General features: G+C 42.9%; 2 protein-coding genes across 6 annotated transcripts in view; one reads left to right on the forward strand and one right to left on the reverse strand.

The window, feature by feature from the left end:
- LOC145976746 (uncharacterized) overlaps positions 1-19,235 on the forward strand; it is a 166,937-nt gene that overhangs the window by 59,738 nt on the left and 87,964 nt on the right. The gene's annotated exons all lie outside the window — the stretch shown is intronic.
- Positions 1-19,235, reverse strand: part of Optix (optix) — a 45,911-nt gene that overhangs the window by 12,472 nt on the left and 14,204 nt on the right. The gene's annotated exons all lie outside the window — the stretch shown is intronic.

Below are 19,235 nucleotides of genomic sequence, written 5' to 3' on the forward strand. Positions count from 1 at the left end.
GTACGTTCCAGAAATGATTATAAACGACGAATTGTCATACAGTTTAGATTTTCCCAAATTTAAATACGTGAAATGTTTTTCTTGATATTCTTCTCGGCACAAACGTATAATTGTATTTATACGATAACAAAAAATATCAGATTTTTCCAAGTGTTTAACGATCTTTATTTCGACTTGTTCTATTCTAAAATTTGATAAATTCCTTCGAATCATTATAGAATACATGTAATTGCCAAATGTATTCGTATTCAAAATCTACGTAATTCATATTTATGTATCATGTGAAGTTGAAAAGTCTCTCTCTTCTTGATGTTTCTCTTGGATACATCTTCTTTAGCGAGTCGCCAAGGTTCAAAAGACCAAGATGCGAAGCCCTAGGGGGGCGCAGGAGTAAAAATTTAAATTTAACGCAATTCTGGGTGATTACCGCGGCCCGTTCTCTGATACACCCCTTATGTACCCACCCCTTGATTGGCTTACATTGTCGATGCTTAACTGTTTCATGCACCAGTGACCGAGTAGGGGGATATCATTGCGCGCGATAGGGGTAACGCTTTCATGGCCCGAGGCGGATATCGTCATTGTCAAAATTCAAATGTAAAAATTGTAACGCGAACACGCCGTATTTTGCGTATTTCGTGGACGAGTTGCGAACGAAATCATTTTTCGAATTTTATCCGCGCGAACGAACTCTTTCGCCAGACAGTCGGCAAAAAGTTGGAAGCTCATTTAATGTAAAAATTTATTATATATCGCACAATGTTTTTGGGGGACGGGATTATCTGTATCGTACAACTCTAAAATGAGAGGCTGATAACTCGCGCATTTTTAAACATTGGATAAGAAAGAAGAGAGAAAGAGAATAGATATTGTAAATAATTTATTTTTAAGAAATAGAAAATTTTTTAAATAGAATATTTTTCGCTAACGCGCGAAATAAATGTACTTATCAAAAATTTTTTAATTCAAAGATTTAAAAAAAATTTGAAAATTTTGTACTTTTCTTGCTTGATCTTTTCACAGATAATCCATATTCAAGTTACGTATTTGGTTACATCTAAATCATGTACATGATCATTTTGCAAAAAAGGGTATTAGACGCGTCGAATACATCATCGCGCACTATTGCAAAAGTAAAGCATACCCGGGATCATCCGATACTCGGTCCAACTATAATACGTGCATCATACATGCGTGCAACACACTGTGGGCAGGTATAAGCGCATCGAATGTACGCATCGTGTGCAGGACTACGGAGATACCATCTCATTCAAGGATTGGGATCAGGAGGACCCGCGGTGTTGCATTACATCACCGGTTACGGTTATCCCTTAATATATACCGGGTGTTCCCTTAACGAGACCACAAACGAGCGTCGTGTTACTGGAAGAATCGATCTTTAGCGTACGTCGAACAAAAGTAAAGCTAAAGTTGTCTCTCTTTCTCTCTTTGTATCGCGAGTAATCGCTGACTCGTATCATCCATGATTAGGTTTTTCGATTGCATGTACGTCTTGAGAGCGTATGAAACATACGTGAAAAGCGTGAAACGTGTGAACCATATCTGTCAAAATATCAATGTCACATAATCGCTCAGCGCATTTATTACGCAAATATCGTCAATGGATATTCGAGAATATATCATTTCGTTTGGCGAATCGTGGCGGATTATTTGCGACAGTACGTCATTTATGGCGCGATTGGGAATAAAAAGAGAAGCTAGAGGCCTGAATACACATCTGTTTGAAAAATTATAAAAATTTTGACATTTTTTAATAATACAGTTGAGAAAAAAATAGAGAAATAAAAGATACCGAAAGAAAAAAAGAGCCTCTATGTATTGTATCGCGCGCCGTAAATGTCTGTGTGTCGCAAGATTTACTACGTCTGATTAAGCAATTAAGCCGCGCCGTAGCACTTCGCGGTGTTTTTGCCAAGAAGCGATTCGCTTCCTCGTTATACACTCTACCAGTTTTCGATACGGAGGCCTGTCAGGAGCCCCCCTACATTCATCCGGTTCTGCCGTCGTCTCTTTCCCTCCCTCCTTCCCTTTCGCCCCTTATCCCGCGATCGGACGCGAGGGGGGCACGACGAGGGGGAAGAATATGTCAGAAATCTCGTCACGGTGTACCCCGCGCTAATTGTCGCTATAATCTACGTGGCGAGACCGAAATTCCAGGTTGTTAGAGACTAACGATTGCGCAGACGACGTGAGGAGGTGAGGGGTGAGGGGAAGAAGACGGGAGAACGCGGGAGGTGGGACGTTAATTATCGCGGCTAATAACGCGACTACGCGCCGTATAGCTGCGAGTCGATCCCCGACTTCCCGACTTATCGTCTCTCTCGGCTATCCGTCTCTCGATTGCGATGTCTATCTTTCAAATATTACGCGAGAGATTTTACGGGAATTATATTTATATAGTCGCCAGAGATGTGTGAGTTAAGAATTATGATTCGTGATTTTAAAAAATGTAAAGATAAAATTGATTCTGTAAATCTGTAAATAAAAGAAGCCGAAATTATTATTTTTTATTTTACAATGCACATTTTTTTCAAAAGATATCAACGGCGGAATATAAGAGAAAATTTTTTATCTAAGGAAATAATAATAAAGGTACAAGTATTAAAAACAAAAACGACATTCGTTAAGCGAGAGAAATGTTTAAGGAGGAAAGGTATTTCCGCGCAACCGCGTAGATGCGAAAAGATTCGATAATCCTACCGGTACTTTTTGCGCGTGGAAATCTTGAATTATGAAGACTTAAGCGCTGTCTCAACGCGAAATTAGATTCATCAGGACGAGAGGCGTAGGATCGAGCCGTGGAAATCGAGCGGCCTCGCAAGGCAAGAATCCGTTTAGCTAATTCTTAGCCCGACGTCGCTATGCGCGCCCTACGGCGCCGGTTTGTTGATTCATTTTATTAATTTTTCTCATTCTTCGTGGGGATAACTCGATCGGAGCGAGCAGGAAGACGCGTTTTTTACGGCGAGTTAAAAACATTATCAGTAGCCACCCCAAAAATTCTGCCATTTCAGCGAGTTTCTTCATTTTCTTCCAAGCCGCGAGGAAGGAGAAGCAGACAATCACTTTCTTTATAAAAATTAAAGATTTTATATCGTTATATATTTTTTTATTTATTATGTTTATGAATAATAGAAAATGGTAACACGATTAAAGAAAGTGACAATGTATATAAATAAATCTTGTAATAAAAAATATAAATGCATCTTTGTTAAAAAAAAATTTATTCCAAATTAATCAAATTATCACGGATAAAAAGAAATGCGAATGGATAAAGGAGAAAATAGTTTGCATTTGCATAAAGTAAATGATAAAAGATATATGAGAGATAGAGATGTAGCGCACGGGAGAGACTAAATCGTGGAAAATTCTAAAAAACGTATCGGCAAAGAATATTTTTCCCGTGACAGCGTACGAGTCGTTGACCGGCCCGTTGGGAATAAACGCAGCCGGGAAGAAAAATTAAACGCATTCGGAGCCTCGTAATGTGGACGAGACGGAGGGGAGGCGAATCAATTTCTGATGTGCCGCCCGTACGCGTGTAAACCAATTTCAGGCAATTTCGCATCAAGAATAGCCTCTTCAATCATGAATTGACCCACGCGAGGACCTTTCCAATTTTAACCGATCTCGAGAATGCTTCTTCGAGAGTGCCCTGGCCGCCGTCTTCGGCCCGGAAACTCCTTTTATATCCCACCGTTAAACGATCATGGAACCACGTCGAATTAGATTCGCCTGAATTTCCCTGACCGAGACGAGAGAATTCTCGCCTTCGATTTTATTTTCCGCAGAAATCTGCTCCCAGATTTCATATCGTAATATTGCTATTTATATTTCGAGAAACATTATGGACATTTTTGCAAAAATTTGAAGAAAAAATCATGAGAGATGGCAGAAAATATAATTTCGATAATGTTATATAATTTCTACATGTTGTAACAAGAACATATATTCTAGATTATTTTTAATTTTCAATTATAATGCGTCATGCAAATCATTTACTATTGCTGATATATCGTGTTTCGAGGAAATTAGAAGAGATTTGTCGATTGCATCTCTTGGGAATTAACGACGCTTCGGCAATTCTGTGGCGCGAACGTTCGCGCCGGCACTCGCATGCGTGTGTGTCCGGAGCGAAATTAACGAATCCCCATTCCCCGGAGGCTGAACGGAATATCCCGCATCCGCGAGAGTGGTTGCTTCGACGGCGTAATGCCGGATATATATTCCGCCTGATATTGCCAGTCCCTTTTCAATGTTCCGAGTTCTTGAAGTGTCAAATTTAATAAGCCACTACGCTCCCTTCCGTCCAAGATGTGTCTCGAAAAGGGGACTCGAAATTTTCTTTATCATAACGTTTGAATTTCGCGAACAATAACTTTTTTCTTTCTTGAAAACGACGAGATTCGAAATAAGGAAGCAGACGACAATCCTACATGATTAATATATGTAATAAGAATTATAGAAAAAAATGTGATATTTTTCAAGTTTATTGTGTTAATGTCGATCAACACAAAATTCGCTTAGACGCATATTATTACGCATCCCACGTCAGTTTTTCTTTTTTTCTTTTTGAAGAAAATTCAACTATCATTTTGTCGACACTTGGATCCTTTATTGGCGATTTTATCTTTTTTTTTATTATTTTTATATTTCGCACAGTTGTAGATTCATAGCACCTGCAGTCCTTTGGCGTTGCGCTGTAATAGTGTCTACTAGAGCTGCGTACAAAACAGCGCGCAGCTCGTCTATCGATTCTCGGCATGTAGCGGTGTCTAGGCAAGAGCAGGGTGAAAGGAGGCGGCAAGAAGCTGCGATATTGCGTTTAAGGCGAACATGGCGCAAACGACGGGCAACTAATTACAGCTTTGATAATGACCAAGCCCTTGTTAAGGCAACGAGCCGACACTGTTACGCGCGCGCGATATCGTTAACTTCTCGGTGAGATCCGCTCAGGGGAGTAGCAACGACGTTAACATCGTCGTCAAGTATCTTCATATCGTTCGCGGAATAAAGTATATAAAAATGCTTATCGTTAAAACAGCAACTTAAACAACCTATAATTATATAATTAAGAATACTCATCCACATATAATTACGATATAATTTAATTACGAACGAATTTGATTATTCCGCGATTATTTATATATTCTTATACGTATATTTATTCACGTACATCTGTCATTTTGCGAGCAGGTGAAGGTATTTTTGTCTTCTTTATGTTCGTAAATTCTCTGAAAAACTGTAAAATTTGGAGACTCGTATCCCGGAAACCGCTCTTAATGACTGCGAACAAAAAAATCCGCGTCCGAGAGAATCAAATGATATCGCGAACAGATGAATAGGAGGTTTCGAAATTAATCTTCACGTCCCATCGATCCCCGGATACCTGCCTGCGAAACGCGGTAGCGGCGGGATTACATGCAGATTTCACGTGCCGCGACGACGCAGCCAGTCGTTCCAGTTTTTGCGCGCGTTTTCGGTAGGTGGACGAACGCACACGGATGTGCACGCATGTCCGACAAACGGGGCAACGCTCGTGCTCGCGCAGATGATATCTCGAACGTGACGCGTACGTGAAAGAGAGGAGCGAGAGTCGCAAAGAGAGACGGGTTTTACGTACGTCGGTACGTAATTAACCCGTTATCTCCGGCATCCGGTCGCGATTAATTTCACGTCTCATCGTGCAGCGCGATATTCTTCACGCGCGTCCGCGACATCGAGCGACATCGATTAATCGACTGGCGTCGACTTTCCGCGAGCCTAACACGCGTGTCCGTATTTTTATATCGACATAATGAAGGCGGATTGTAGGTTTTAATGAGGCACCGGAGAGATTTTCTCACCGTTAGAGTTTGACTTTTTTTCTGTTCTTGTATCAAGATGCGTTGGATTATTATTGTTCCATGGAGGAATCGATCGCGCGTTTTCTCCAAGTATTTATTATCGCCATTCTTAACGATCGGTTAGCGTTTTATAAGTCCGTAATGTAGCCGGTAATATAACCGGTTTTCTTGCTTAGAAAGCGATCTCTTTTTTCATCGTGTTGCACTATCGCATATCGATTCGTTGGACGATAAATGCCGGCAGTGTTGTAAACGGCAAAATAATCGTCCGGGAAACGGTGACCGCTAATGCGTTTAATACTCGCCTCGACGATAAAAAAAAAGGGGGAAACTATCAAGAGCATCGGCTTTCAAGAATCGATGACATCTTGACCGTGGAAACCGTGCAAGTGCACGTGGGATCGATGCTCCGAATATGCGAATCGAGAATGAGATTTCATTTCAAGGTGACACGCGCTCCGATTCCGCAGCTATCTCTGTCGTCGATGATGCGAAATGATGGTCGCATGAGATCAGACGTAAACTTGATACGAAGACGTAGAAATTTCGAAATTTCCTGTCGAGTCTCGGCGAGATTATTTTTTACTCTCTGTAAGATCCTAACGATACGTACAGAATCGTGGCAACATTGTTGCATTCTCACAATTATATTCACGTAACGTTTCAATGCATCGAGCGTAATAATTCGCGGAGCGCTAATTAACGGTGGTTGCGACAGCAAACAGGCAAACGTCGGCTCGAATTTTTGTGCAGCCACGTGAGAAAGGATTCGAAGGCGATTAATTTCAAGGGTAGAGAGCCGCGTAATGGCGGGATGATGACATCATCGTAGGATTCCTGTGCATTTATACGCAACGAATATCGCTCGCTCTCTCGGTCATTTGCGTCGATCATTACGTAATCGATCGTGCGCGCGATTCTTTGTACGACGACGAGACAGGACGGTTCGATATCGTTGGAACATTTGTTATTTTTCCATTTCCGGTGTAATTAGAACGGTGGCCATGCGTGTGCGGACACGCGTGTCTAACGCACCTACGCGTCCCCCCTCCAAATGCACGCAAAATTAACCGCGCGACTTTCGCGTAAAGCCAGAATAAAATTATGAAATATGTTATGCGCGCTGTCTTTTTATTCCTTTCCCTTCCGCCGACGATGAGATAAATTTCTTCCAGTAGAGCGCAAACGTCGGGGTCCATATAAAGCAATTATACTTAATTTTTATTATTGAGTCATTTTTCTATTTATGTGTAGAGAATTTTGTTTTTTATTCTGAATTGAATACTAAAAGTGCATACACATAAATAATAATTTAAAAATTCTGCTAGAGATATATTAACCGCATTAATTTTTGAGTTTTACAACTTCAAATTTGGCTTGGAATTTTTATTTCAACGATAAAGTAGATGTTCCAAAAAATTCTCCTTCTCTGTTTTTAAAATCAAAATAAAATAATCGATTTATTTTCTCCATATATGCCATTCACTGTCGTTTAAGTCTTACAACTTGGAGCCGAACATACTTCGTCGTGCCGAATCTGTTGATCTACAAAGTCTGACGGCGACGATGATGGTCAGGTGTGGCGAGCATTTCTATTTAGGTGCTCTCGGCTTTGTAGGAAAATGTCGATTCGACAAAACTACGGAGAACCGGTTTCGAACGATCCTGTTGATCGATTAATGGAGACTTTTTCTTCCCGCCAGACACGGCCGGTATCGAGCAATTTATTACGCGCGCTCGTGTTGCTGGTAGTCTTAAAGCCGTCGCGTTGCTGGACACCTTCGCTAAAGCGCCGATATTCTTTTGCACGTTCGGTTGAGCGCGGCGAATCGCGACGCACAATTCGCGATTAAGGTGCGCAAGGGATTACGCCACGCGAAATTTGATAACGAGGAGTTTTTGCAACAGCGTATTTCGAGAACGAATGATAAGCGCCACGGCTGTTAAAAATGTTCATTAATAATTTTTATTCCGATCGTATATATATTTATATTTACAAACACGTGAATACTCATACATATATTATATCCGATATATAATAATATATAGATGCGCGACTTGATGTAATCGTGTTTATCGCATTTTATTACGCGTTATTATACAGTCTCTATTGATGTTACGTCGCGAAATGCGAACACGTCAACGTAACGACGCGGAAAGACGGAAACTTCCACGGTGAGCGCGGATCGTGCAAGCGAGGCTTACCGTGACACGGTGAGGTAAATCCTGTGAAAAGTATACCGTATGTAATGAGGTTTCCAACGGTAATACGTGCACTCGTGCGATTCTCTAATTTGTCGTATGGAGACTTGGAGAATTAAACGATAATATATGACGGTATGTTTAAATATCGACAGAGTACAGTTAGCTTCTGATTGAATGAATATCGATATTTAATAAATGAAGCACAAGTTATAATGGAATTAACGTAATTGCGATGCGATTATTATAGAACGTAAAAGGTTGAAAAGTTTGTGGCAATTTTGAATCATGTAATAAAAATTGATTGCTATTAAGTGCAAAACTTGAATTTTTCTTTCACAACTAAAAGTACAAGTAACATTAAATTCTTAAAAATAGTGTTTCCTCTCTCTTTTTTTTTCTTTATAATTGATAAAAAATGTTCAACGAGTGATCGAATAATTATTTAGAACATCAAGAGACAAGTTTGAATACCGGAGAAAAATATCAAATCTTATTATAATCTTTTTCAATTGTCTGTAAAATTTGTGCCGCTTGGTTTAATATGTTATTGTTCCGGGTCTTCCAATTACGTCGAATAACGACCTGCGAGAGGGAGTAAAGGCAAAGTACAAACGCGAACACGATGCAATTTTCGGTGGTGTAGCACGAGCTACTGTATTTTTGTTCTGCGACCAAGCACGAGAGGTACACAAGAGGGCTTATATCGCGATCTCGGATCTTTGCCGGTAAAAAGCTCGCTTTTCTCCGCAAATTAAAGGCTCGCGGCTATTTTCGGTGGCGGATGTGACGTTGCAGCCTTCGGAAGTGGCCCTTTTTGTCGAAGCCGCAGTCCGGACTCGCCAGTCGGCCACTTAATGGCCAGTATACTGTCCCTTGTCCGCGTGTGCTTAAAGGGATGGACGCTATTCAAGAATATGTGAAACGTGCATCGCAGAATGTACGAAACTACTTTGGCGCGCCGTTTTCTCGGAAAGCATCAAAATTCCAGAGCATTGTTCAGGATGGCAAATGTATTATAAATATTGTTTTATAAAGAGAGAGAAAATATTTTACTATTTTATTAATAAAATAAATAAATAAATATATCAATTAATTTACATAAATTCACATATTAATTGTTTTGTAAATTACTATTTTTAATATTTATTGAATATTTATTAAATATGACAAATGAATTTCTTTCTTTTATTAAAAACGTTAAAGTTCCAGTTAAATGGAGGTTTGTGCATTTGGAGAGATTAATTCTACATTCATCGGAAGGGTCAGTGATAAAAAAGTTATCCGTATAATGACCTTCTCTTTGCACGATAATGATCCCTCAATAATTCGGGGCACATGTGAGAAGAAGCGCCCCGTTTGGAAGAGTTATAATGATCGTGTAACGAAACGTGGGTCCCAAGAGAAGCGTGTTTCTCGCCCGTTCTCCTTTCCATCGTTCGTTCCATGCGCACCTTGAAAGAGAATGAATGAGATGGCGGTTTCTTCGGTGGTTTCGAATCTTAACAGGCGTGCAGCCCCATTCGCGAAAACGACAGGGCGACGGTAACGGTGATTGTTGGGTCCTCGTTAAATGTCAAACGTATGATGTAAAAAATCATCGCGGCGCAAAAGTTGGATAGTTAAAAATTTGCATATCGCAAATTATGGATATTTTATATGGATTCGGTATTTGAGCCACTTTTTACACACGTGAGATACATCGAGTCTTTTATTTTATTTAAATGCAAGTTTTGAGTCAAAGATCATTTTTAACAGTCTCTCGTAAAAGAATACGCTCTCTTCTCACGGAACTTGCATACACGGAACGGAGTATTTCCTTGTGAAACTGATTTTAGCTCGATCCTTCGAGGGCTGTCATCGTTCGGCGGATTTCACCGCCAAGAAAACGCGTTGTCCGGCGATCTCTCGCGATGAGAAGCAGGAAATACTCAGCTGAAGTCAACTGTCATTTGCCGCTGGTTACATCGCGTAACTTTTCGCTTTGATGTCGCGTATCATTCGCAATTCCGCGCGGAATTCCGCGTATATTCTGGCCTCGCGTAATCGAAAAGAAGTATCGAGACGTTTAATACGTGGAACGATGAGGAAATGTCTGCAACCGTGTAATTTATCACGTTGCCTGGTAGTGTCGATTATGTACGATCATTCGAGCTGGACACGCGGCGTATGTAATATTTGTATTTAGAGAACAAGCTCCGTGCCAGAATTGATGTACGATGAAATATAAAAATGAGATAAATGAGTGTGATAAGAAAGATAGACATATACATATAATATTATCGATCAATCTCGTCGCGCTCTCCAGTTCCCGTTATGATATTGTTCGCTGACATATCCGGTAACAGATACGCCTAACAGCGTAACATTATGCTCCCACAGTCGGCCAGTTCGTTCTTCCTTTAGAAGTCCTTCCGACGCGTTGCGTTCCCGGATATACCATTACAGCCAATCGCAATCTCACGCTGCCATCGAGCAGTGCCTTGTCTTCCTCGGTATTCGATACAGTACTTTATTAAATTTGATTACAGTCATCATCGCCGTCTTATAGCTGGGCCATTAGCGGTCGAGGCATGTCGCCTAATATGCCACCTCCGGATAGCGCGAAGATTTATATGCGTCATCCGCGGTGCGACGTATATAATAATTAGGATTCGCGAAAGATTGTGTGCGAGAGCAATTGGCCGTTCTCTTACGCGCGTTTTCCTGTCCGCGATGGAAAGGTGGCAACGTGGGTCGACTCTCTCGCGGCCATGCGGTTAATTATGCTTTACTAACCAGCCGGAGGTCAGGTTCCCCCCCGTCCTCTCCCTCCCCCCCGCCTTCCTCCGCATTTCACCTGGGTCCTGGGGGCAGAGGCCCCAAAGGCAACTACGAGCACGATGGCACGACGATAATCGCAAATTGGATTATAATTTGCTGGAGATAAGTCACGCTCGTCACCTCGGCTGCGAAATGGCCGAGGGTGGCGAAGGAGGAGGGAGGTCCGTAGAAAGAAACCGCCGATCTCTTCTCCGAGAATCGCAGCGGTCCCTTCCTCCTCTCGCCTCTCGCCTCCCCGATGTTTGCCACCCTCTTCGTCAATTATTTAGTAATTGAATGCGAAGAAGCCGAGAGTCATCGTTTAAATTATCATTCCTGGCGAGCCACCGGCGGGCTTATTGTTTATCGCCGTAGCGGGGACGTTGGAATGAGGAAAGAAGGGGACCGAGAGAGATCATCCTCCGCCCTTCCCCTCCGTGCTTCCCCGTCTCGTTTGTCAACTGTCCACCGGGACAGTGTGTTCCAATTGTTTTTTTTTCCACGAGGGTTGGTGTTTTGCGGAAGACCCCGGACGCTCTACGATATCCCGACCGGAAATTCTGACGAAGTGGATGGAATTATGATTTCATCAGCATTGCATTACGTGAAATGCGTCACTTGTACCGTTCATAATGTAAATGATCGAAAGCGATGAAAATATATATCGAAGTAAAAATGATTAACGCGCGTTTGCTGATTATAAACTTTTAACATGTGTATATAGTTACTCTCGACTACGGTTAAGGCAGGTCGGGAGTGAATTCTATTTCGACCCGCGCAGGCTAATTTATACGCGTTCTCGATGCGTATCGTTGAAGGTATCGGGATATATTGCTCGAGAACCAGGGGTGGTAACCTCGCCGTCTCACCTTGACGGCGGAAGAATCACGTCGTCACTACGAATCGAAATCGAAGAGCACGATTCGCCGCGCGGCCGATTCTTATCCGGTTAATAAATAGCTCGGGACGTGACTACAATGTTTCGTGACAACTTAATCACGTGGCGTAGGACCAATCCTTCCCCTCCCCCTCCCCCTCCCCCAGCCCTTCCTCCGCGAGAGACTGCGATGGATGAATCTACAGAAACCGCACATATTTATGTAAATGCGCGCGAGTCGCACGGTGTCTGCATCTAACACTCTTTGTTTTACAAATATGGCACTCGACGCCACGTCGTCGGCCATCTTTGTTTGATGAGTTGGCACTAATGCACCGGCAACCGCGTCGATCATCGGCCCCCTGATTGGCATACGATTAACATTAATCATGTGGGCCGAGCCCCGATTCGATACGGAATAACTTTCAGCCGGTGTTACCGTTAATATATTTAAAGTGCACTGGATTACAATATCTCTCGGCAATTAGCACTCACGTAAGTTAATCTGCATCTCACCGACAAGCGAGGGGTTGCTGAGAATGCATGCGTTCTTATAAGATATACCATCGAGAGAGAAAACATGCGCGGATCAAAACAAGCTTTCGAGACCAGATATTTAAGATTGCGATATTTTTATAATTATGTAAAATATTCAGTTGGGATTAGAGTTTCTAATTTCTAGTAGTAGAGAGGGAGGGGGAGATCACATTTCCTCGAGCAGCCTTTCGAAAATCATCCACGTTAAATCCAAACACATTTTGTCTACATATTTACATTCTATTCACTAACATCTCTGTTTATATACTTGTCTCCACGTGTGTTTAGCAATTAACGTTGCCCTCGCCAACAAACGTTTTTTATTAGTCCGAGTCGCGTTCATGCGACGAGTTCTCCCCTTCGGGGCGCTTAAAGCTTACAACTATCCTCTTACCCGATCACATGGGTCTTACCCCCGCGCGATGCCCTCTAGATTTTCAGTTATATTTGTATTCGTTGATGCTTCAGCCGCGGCGCGAGGCTGGATTAGTGCAAATGGTAATCCCGTAGGCAAAGCGCGCGGCATTACACGCGGTAGCGACGTTGTTTTTACAACGGGGACACGTTGTGACGCCCCGCGACACTTGCTTCGTGTTTGCTCGCTCGTTTGATCTTTAAACGCGCTTCATTTGACGCTTATTTGCCTTGCGAGCGCGCGGCGCGTGTGCTCCATCTCGTCGCGTCTACGTCCAAGAGAGTCGCGACACCCCGGGCTTGAGATTTCTCGGCTCGTCTGTGATTCGGTTTGTTTGCGAAGGTGCGAGGAGAGCGCGTCTCTCGCGAACGAGGATGAAAAGTCCGGAGAAATCAATTTCGATTATTACCTGATCGTGACTGCGATCCGCTCGTCGAGCCTTTCGTTTGATAAATAAATAAATACGCGGTAGAGTGACTCGCGCGACTTAACGTTTTATCCGTACTATACATAATTGAAAATTGATATTAAACGAAAGTGTGGAGAGTTTGAGAAAGTGTCTGCAGAATTACAACTCCTCTTGGGAGACTCGCGAACAACGTATTCGTCATGGCACATTTGCGACGTTTCATGCGTCCCGACCTCGCGTCAACATATGGCCCCGTTGAATAAGCTCTCTTTAATTTGATGAAGTGCTAAGATGTTCAACATGCATTTCTCACATGCGTTTCTCGTCGATCTAGCTATCGAGAGATTACCGTATTTCCGGTTTCGCGCCACGTAATGCGCCTCGAGTGCGCCATCCAATTTTTAGCGAGACACCTGGTGTCGCGAAGGAAACCTGACGCCACCGTGCACGCGCGTATGTGTGCGTGCGTGTGCGTGTGCGTATGAAAGAGAATGCGCGAGTAACGATTAATTCTTCCGTAACTCGCCGCCGTCAGGACGGCGCGGATGTGAAAAATTTCGGACGGCCAGTAATGAGGCACGTTCACAAAAGGACCGCGCGTTCACGTCGGACGGCCACTGTCATTTGTTCTTGGATCCACGGTCATTTATTTGAACGCGGGCCCTGGGCTCTCGGCTTTTGTTGCGCACCGTCAAAACAGCATCGCGCGGCATTAACGACGCGCGCCACCCTCTATATGGACAGGGTAACTCGGCATCATCGCGCGTCGACCTTTAATGACGTGTTCTTTTGACAAATTTCGAGTCGATAGACAGTAGCCCGTTGCGTGATTCCCTCCCGGTTGATCGATCTCCCTCCCTCTCGTTTATCGAAATTACCTCAGAAATTACACGCGATGGATTATCGGTGTATCGATTTTATCCTTCAACTGCTTATGCATGGAAAATATAATACATATTTGCTGTAATCGTCGGTCGACTCGCATTTCGATACGAATGTGATCAATGCGCGTTAATCCGAGTGAAACCACAAGATATCAGAAAAAGATTAGTACGTAAGGCTATCAGTAAATTAATACGTGATATTACATAATCTGTCAGGTATACATATTGCACATTTAGCGGCACGTTATCGATGACATTACTGTATGTCGTTAAAAATTTAATACAATCGACACGTAAATTATACATGTTTGAGTGTCGCTGGGGGTCTGGAATTAACAATTTGTGGAAACAGAAATATATTAATCGCGCTTATTTATTAACGAAATCTGGTATTACGCGAAATTATGTCGACTATCGTTATAACTCATTCCGCGCGGAATGATTCGTGTAATATCTAATGTATGATAATTATCAAGCGCGATTCTTTGCGCAATAAAAAGCGCACGCACGCTTCCACAGTTAATAATCTAGAATCGTTAGGAATTCAGATTAAGTATCGCAATTTCTGATTGCCGTTTAAAGGTATCCATGACAGTCAGAGGACATTAATCAAACTATTTTTCTAATAAAAGAGAGCAGGATATGCCACTACTCAACTCGATGTTATACTTCCCGATCTTTTGAACAGGTTACAGCTTACTGATTACTATCTTGTGTATGCGTAACTAGATTTTAAACCAGTTTGCCATTAGTAACGATTATCCGTCTCGTAGTAGCCTTGAATATACATATTTCTGAGTATTTATAAGGCGCTGAAGTAACGATAAATTCACAATTATAAAGTGCTCTAACGATCCAAATATTTTATTTTATTGCACGGCAATATTCAATTGAATGTTACATTTATTGCTACATTTACGTATCTAATATTTTCATAATTTTATCTATACATATAAAACAGAACAACCATTTTTTCCGAAAATTATATAATTATTTTATTAATTATTTTATTAAACGTCTTTTTGAAAGACACAAGCAATAATGTTCAATACATGCAATAATTATAAACTTGAATTATTTCGTGTATTGCTATCTGTGAAAATGTGTTCAAATATAGAATATTAGAAAAGAACTAAAAAATTATAATATTTCATAGAGATTAAAATAAATCAAGACAGATTAGCGCTAAAATTTAATCTTGAAATATATATCTTTCTATTTTTGCCAAAATACAACGTGCAAGATTTGGCATTATTGAACAATACGTTATTTGAAATTAAAAAGAAACTTATGAATCAACAATAAATAAATATATATTTTCACTAAATAAAAATTGTATTTTCTCGTAACACGTGGGCGTTTAAAAATATTAAACAAAAGTATAAATTTTCAAGCGATACCACTGGATCAATTCATAAATAAGCAAAGAATTCTGCCCCTCCTAACATAAGGCGCGGAGATATCCGATGCTATCAGTTGACAATCAGTGGCACCACCCACCGAGATGCCGCAGGTATTATTAGCATCTCGAGACAATTGACCGCCGCGGGTCACGACAGTACGAGAAACCCGCTGAATTTATCGTAATTTTATGTATGGCACAATCAGTGGGCTCGGTGGCGGATAAAAAGGAAGGCGAAAGCGGATGATTTACTGCCTTTTAAGAACGCTACCATAGAGGCGATGCCGGGACCACAGCGGTAGAAGTTACGCGTTTCCGACGCGATGCATTGAAAGCGATACCCCTCGGGATGCGATGTGTTCTTAAAACAGACATCATTTAGAGCGACAGAAAGCCTTACACAGAACCGGTTTCGTACTTAGTCTCGCGATGTATTTTTGATGGATTCGTATTAATTCGTAATTTATAACAAATTGACTCTATTGTCATTGGAGATGCATTCATGAATTTATCGCGTGGATAGAATTGAAACTCTCTCTCTCTAGAAAAAATACGAAACGCATTCTTCAATTTCCAATTCACGATGCGATTGTGATTGCACCGTCCTAGCTGGTGCAAGCCAAACTTACGAGTGGTGACATTGTGAATGACGCACGAGAATGATTAACCGTTGTTGTCCGCGTGAGATGTGTACTTTGGAGCGAATGAAAACTCGACGGGTGTTATTAAGACATTGATCGTCCGGATGATTATAGCTACCTAACTTTCACACGTTACTCTCGACAGCCCGCGGCGAACGAGCGAGCGCGACGTCGCGATGAGCGAATTAGGTGCCTTAAAGAGCAGCTGATTGCTTCACTTCAGATCGATGCTGGATTTTCCAAGACCATTACTGCAGCTACGGTGTACATCACGGCGCGGCGTCGGGCGCTTTGTTTTTGTAGAGGCAAGCAAGATGAATGACGAGAGGATTAATCGCCTCGACGGCGAGGTGGGACGGGACGGGACGGGACGGGACGCTGCCGCGGCTCTAAAACTGTATAAAAGCGTTGCCTCCTCGCGAGCATGTAACCGGTAATCGGGTACGCACGTAGTTAAGTAATTTATGCGTCATGCAATCACTGCTACGGATTGAGGTAGCCGGTGATGGAAAAAAGAGGAGCTTGATCTACGAGATTTACTGCCTCTTGTGCTCGGGCCGGTGAGAGCTCCGAGGAGATGAAAGCTCTCTCTAGCGAACAGAGGTGGAATGTTCGCGCCATGAGCGCTTTGCTCTTGCGTCAAAAATTCTTTTCTTATTATTATACATGTAGAGTGAACGTAAATACGCAGCGCGTCGCCATTCCGATCGCATTAAGACAGATTGAAAAGGCTTTTGACTTATTTGAAGTTAGGTGAAACAATTTTTCTGAATTAATTTTAATTTTTTTTAATATTCTGGAGCATCTCGAGAATTATAAATTGTCGAAAGTAAGGATTCAAAGATGTAGACGCGAGTCGAAAAGACTTTTAAATATATATCCGTCCCTGTACGGGGATCAGCTGGTGGCTTTGCCTAACGATCGGAAACGATCTCGTGGCTCTTATGGCTCGGCTCGAGGCTGGCCGGTGTGCATGGTGCAAAGACCCGGCATACTTTGTAACCTCATATACCGTGGCTAATTGACACGCGAGGCGTAGGGTATCGCAGACGACGATAATCTGGGAAACACCACCACTCACAGACCCCGCATTATACTTTATAATAGTACCGGTGGTCGAGCGAAAAAAGGAGGGAAAAAAATCGAATGAGGAATCGACGCCGACATTCAATTTTCTTGCTGGATTGATAGCGCGGTCGACGAGGGGGTGGGATAGCGCGGCAGGAGGGGGAGGGAAAGACGCCGTCGACCGACGGAAAAAGTCGTCCTGGTTGTAACCACCTCCTCTCGGAACTCTTTTATGCACGCGAGCTGAACGATCGGCTCTTAATGAAGACGTATTATGTTGTTGTCGAGGACGTATCATTTAATGCACGAGCTGTTAATTCACTATTTCGTAACTCGTGCTCGTTTCACTGCACGCCCGAATATATTTATTCTCGGATAACACGCATGGTGGTGTAAATTAATTTCCATTCGCAGAAATGTAATTACAACAATGCCAATGTTAATATGCATATAATTGTATGCTTGAGAGAGAGAAAAAAAGAATCGCATTATGCGAAACAACATGCTGTGTCGTTACTACTGCATTACCGGAGTATTACCAGAGTAATTTCTTTCTCGCCGTGATAGAGAAAACACAGTCTCGAATTTATCTTTGGAAGTTTCTTCGGGCGTTATCCGTCACGTCTCGCGGAGATGCAATTTCTCGCGGAAATTCTTCAATCGCGTTCGGGGAACAAGTGCCACGAGTTACGTCACGTCGAGTGCCGGCAGGTTCGGAGTTGATACGTCATTTTTGGCGCACATCCGAACGGGAGGGATACCCAAGGCGGGACGAGGGCGAGATATGTAGTAGACGGGAAAAAACAAAGCGCTCTCTCTTCGAGGACCACCGTGGAATCGAGTGTTACTCTCGTCTTGGCCCCCGCATCGAGCATCCCCGCGGGCGCACTTACAGTTTGCCGGCCGAGGGGGTCGGCGAAACGGTCAAATCGATATAGTGTTTTGTTTTAAGTGACGCTAAAAGGGTCTGACGAGACAAAACATCGGGGACACCCTTCGGTCGCGTTGCCAGTGAAATTTTCGCCATCTTGCCATCTTCGTTTGCTATCTCTACGGGATGCTTACGCTTGTTAGACAAATTGCTTCGAATTCTCGTTTCAGGTAACGAAAGCAAATACATATCTCTAGATGTTATAACGTAAATTTAAAAACTATTTATTATCTTTATATTTTAAAGAGAGATCTCTTGCATCAAATTATTTAAAGTCATTTAGAGATTTTATAAACGTGCGGGAGTCGTAACAGGCGATATATAAAGGACCAACAATTAAAATCAACAATTTCCACGAAGGAGAAAAAAGTAGTAACTACGCTTCAGTGTCGTACAATATTTTCCAAACGAGCGGTCGTCATTTGGAAAACACAAAGTACCAACAGCGGAGGGGAGTCTCTCTCGCTCTCTCTCTCTCTCTGTTAATAAATATGCGCGGTTTTGTACGAAGCGTTCGCCACGAACCGTTACGGCGCGCTGCGTTTCCTCCCCGGGCAGCCGAGCGGACGCATTACATCGTTGATAAGTTTTTTCAATTCGCGAACGTTAAAAAACAAACGCGTTGCCTTCGGTGCGCGCGTTCGATCAAAGCGCCGGCATTGTGACGAGAAACACGAATTCCTGGTCTGGAAACGAGTGTTTTAACAACGCCAACTCCCCCTCCGTCTCCCTCCATCCCTCATTCCCGTTCCCTCTTCCGCGACGCTCCCCCTCGTCCTTCCGCCCCCCTCGTCCCCCTCGCCCGCGGAGCCCGGGCACGGCTCTCAAAATCTATTTTCATCGGCGGACAGATGTAACTTCGCTCTCTCGTGGCAGCGACGCGTGCATCGATCGTCAGATGTCTCTCGCCCACCTCTCCCCCGCCTCTCCCCCCCCTGCCGAGGGCGTACGCTCTCTCTTCAATCTGCAGTCAATTGTTTCCAGCTAAACTGTTTGCCTTTCAGTCGGCACCCTTTTGCCGCGCAGCGCCGTCTATTTGCCCCGTTAAATGCGGCGCGCGCTTTCGAGACACGCCGAATTTTCGACGCATGTCGTCGGCCGAAGGAGAAAGGGGATCCTGCAAAGGAGCCTTCTCCCCATTTTCATGACGATTCGCGATTAGATATCGATGACGTTCATTTCTAATTCGCGCGTATCTAT

This window comes from Camponotus vicinus, unplaced genomic scaffold (genome assembly GCF_025532165.1).
Source record: "Camponotus vicinus isolate PSW18456_S1 unplaced genomic scaffold, iyCamVici1.0 SCAF_9, whole genome shotgun sequence".
Lineage (NCBI taxonomy): Eukaryota > Metazoa > Arthropoda > Insecta > Hymenoptera > Formicidae > Camponotus > Camponotus vicinus.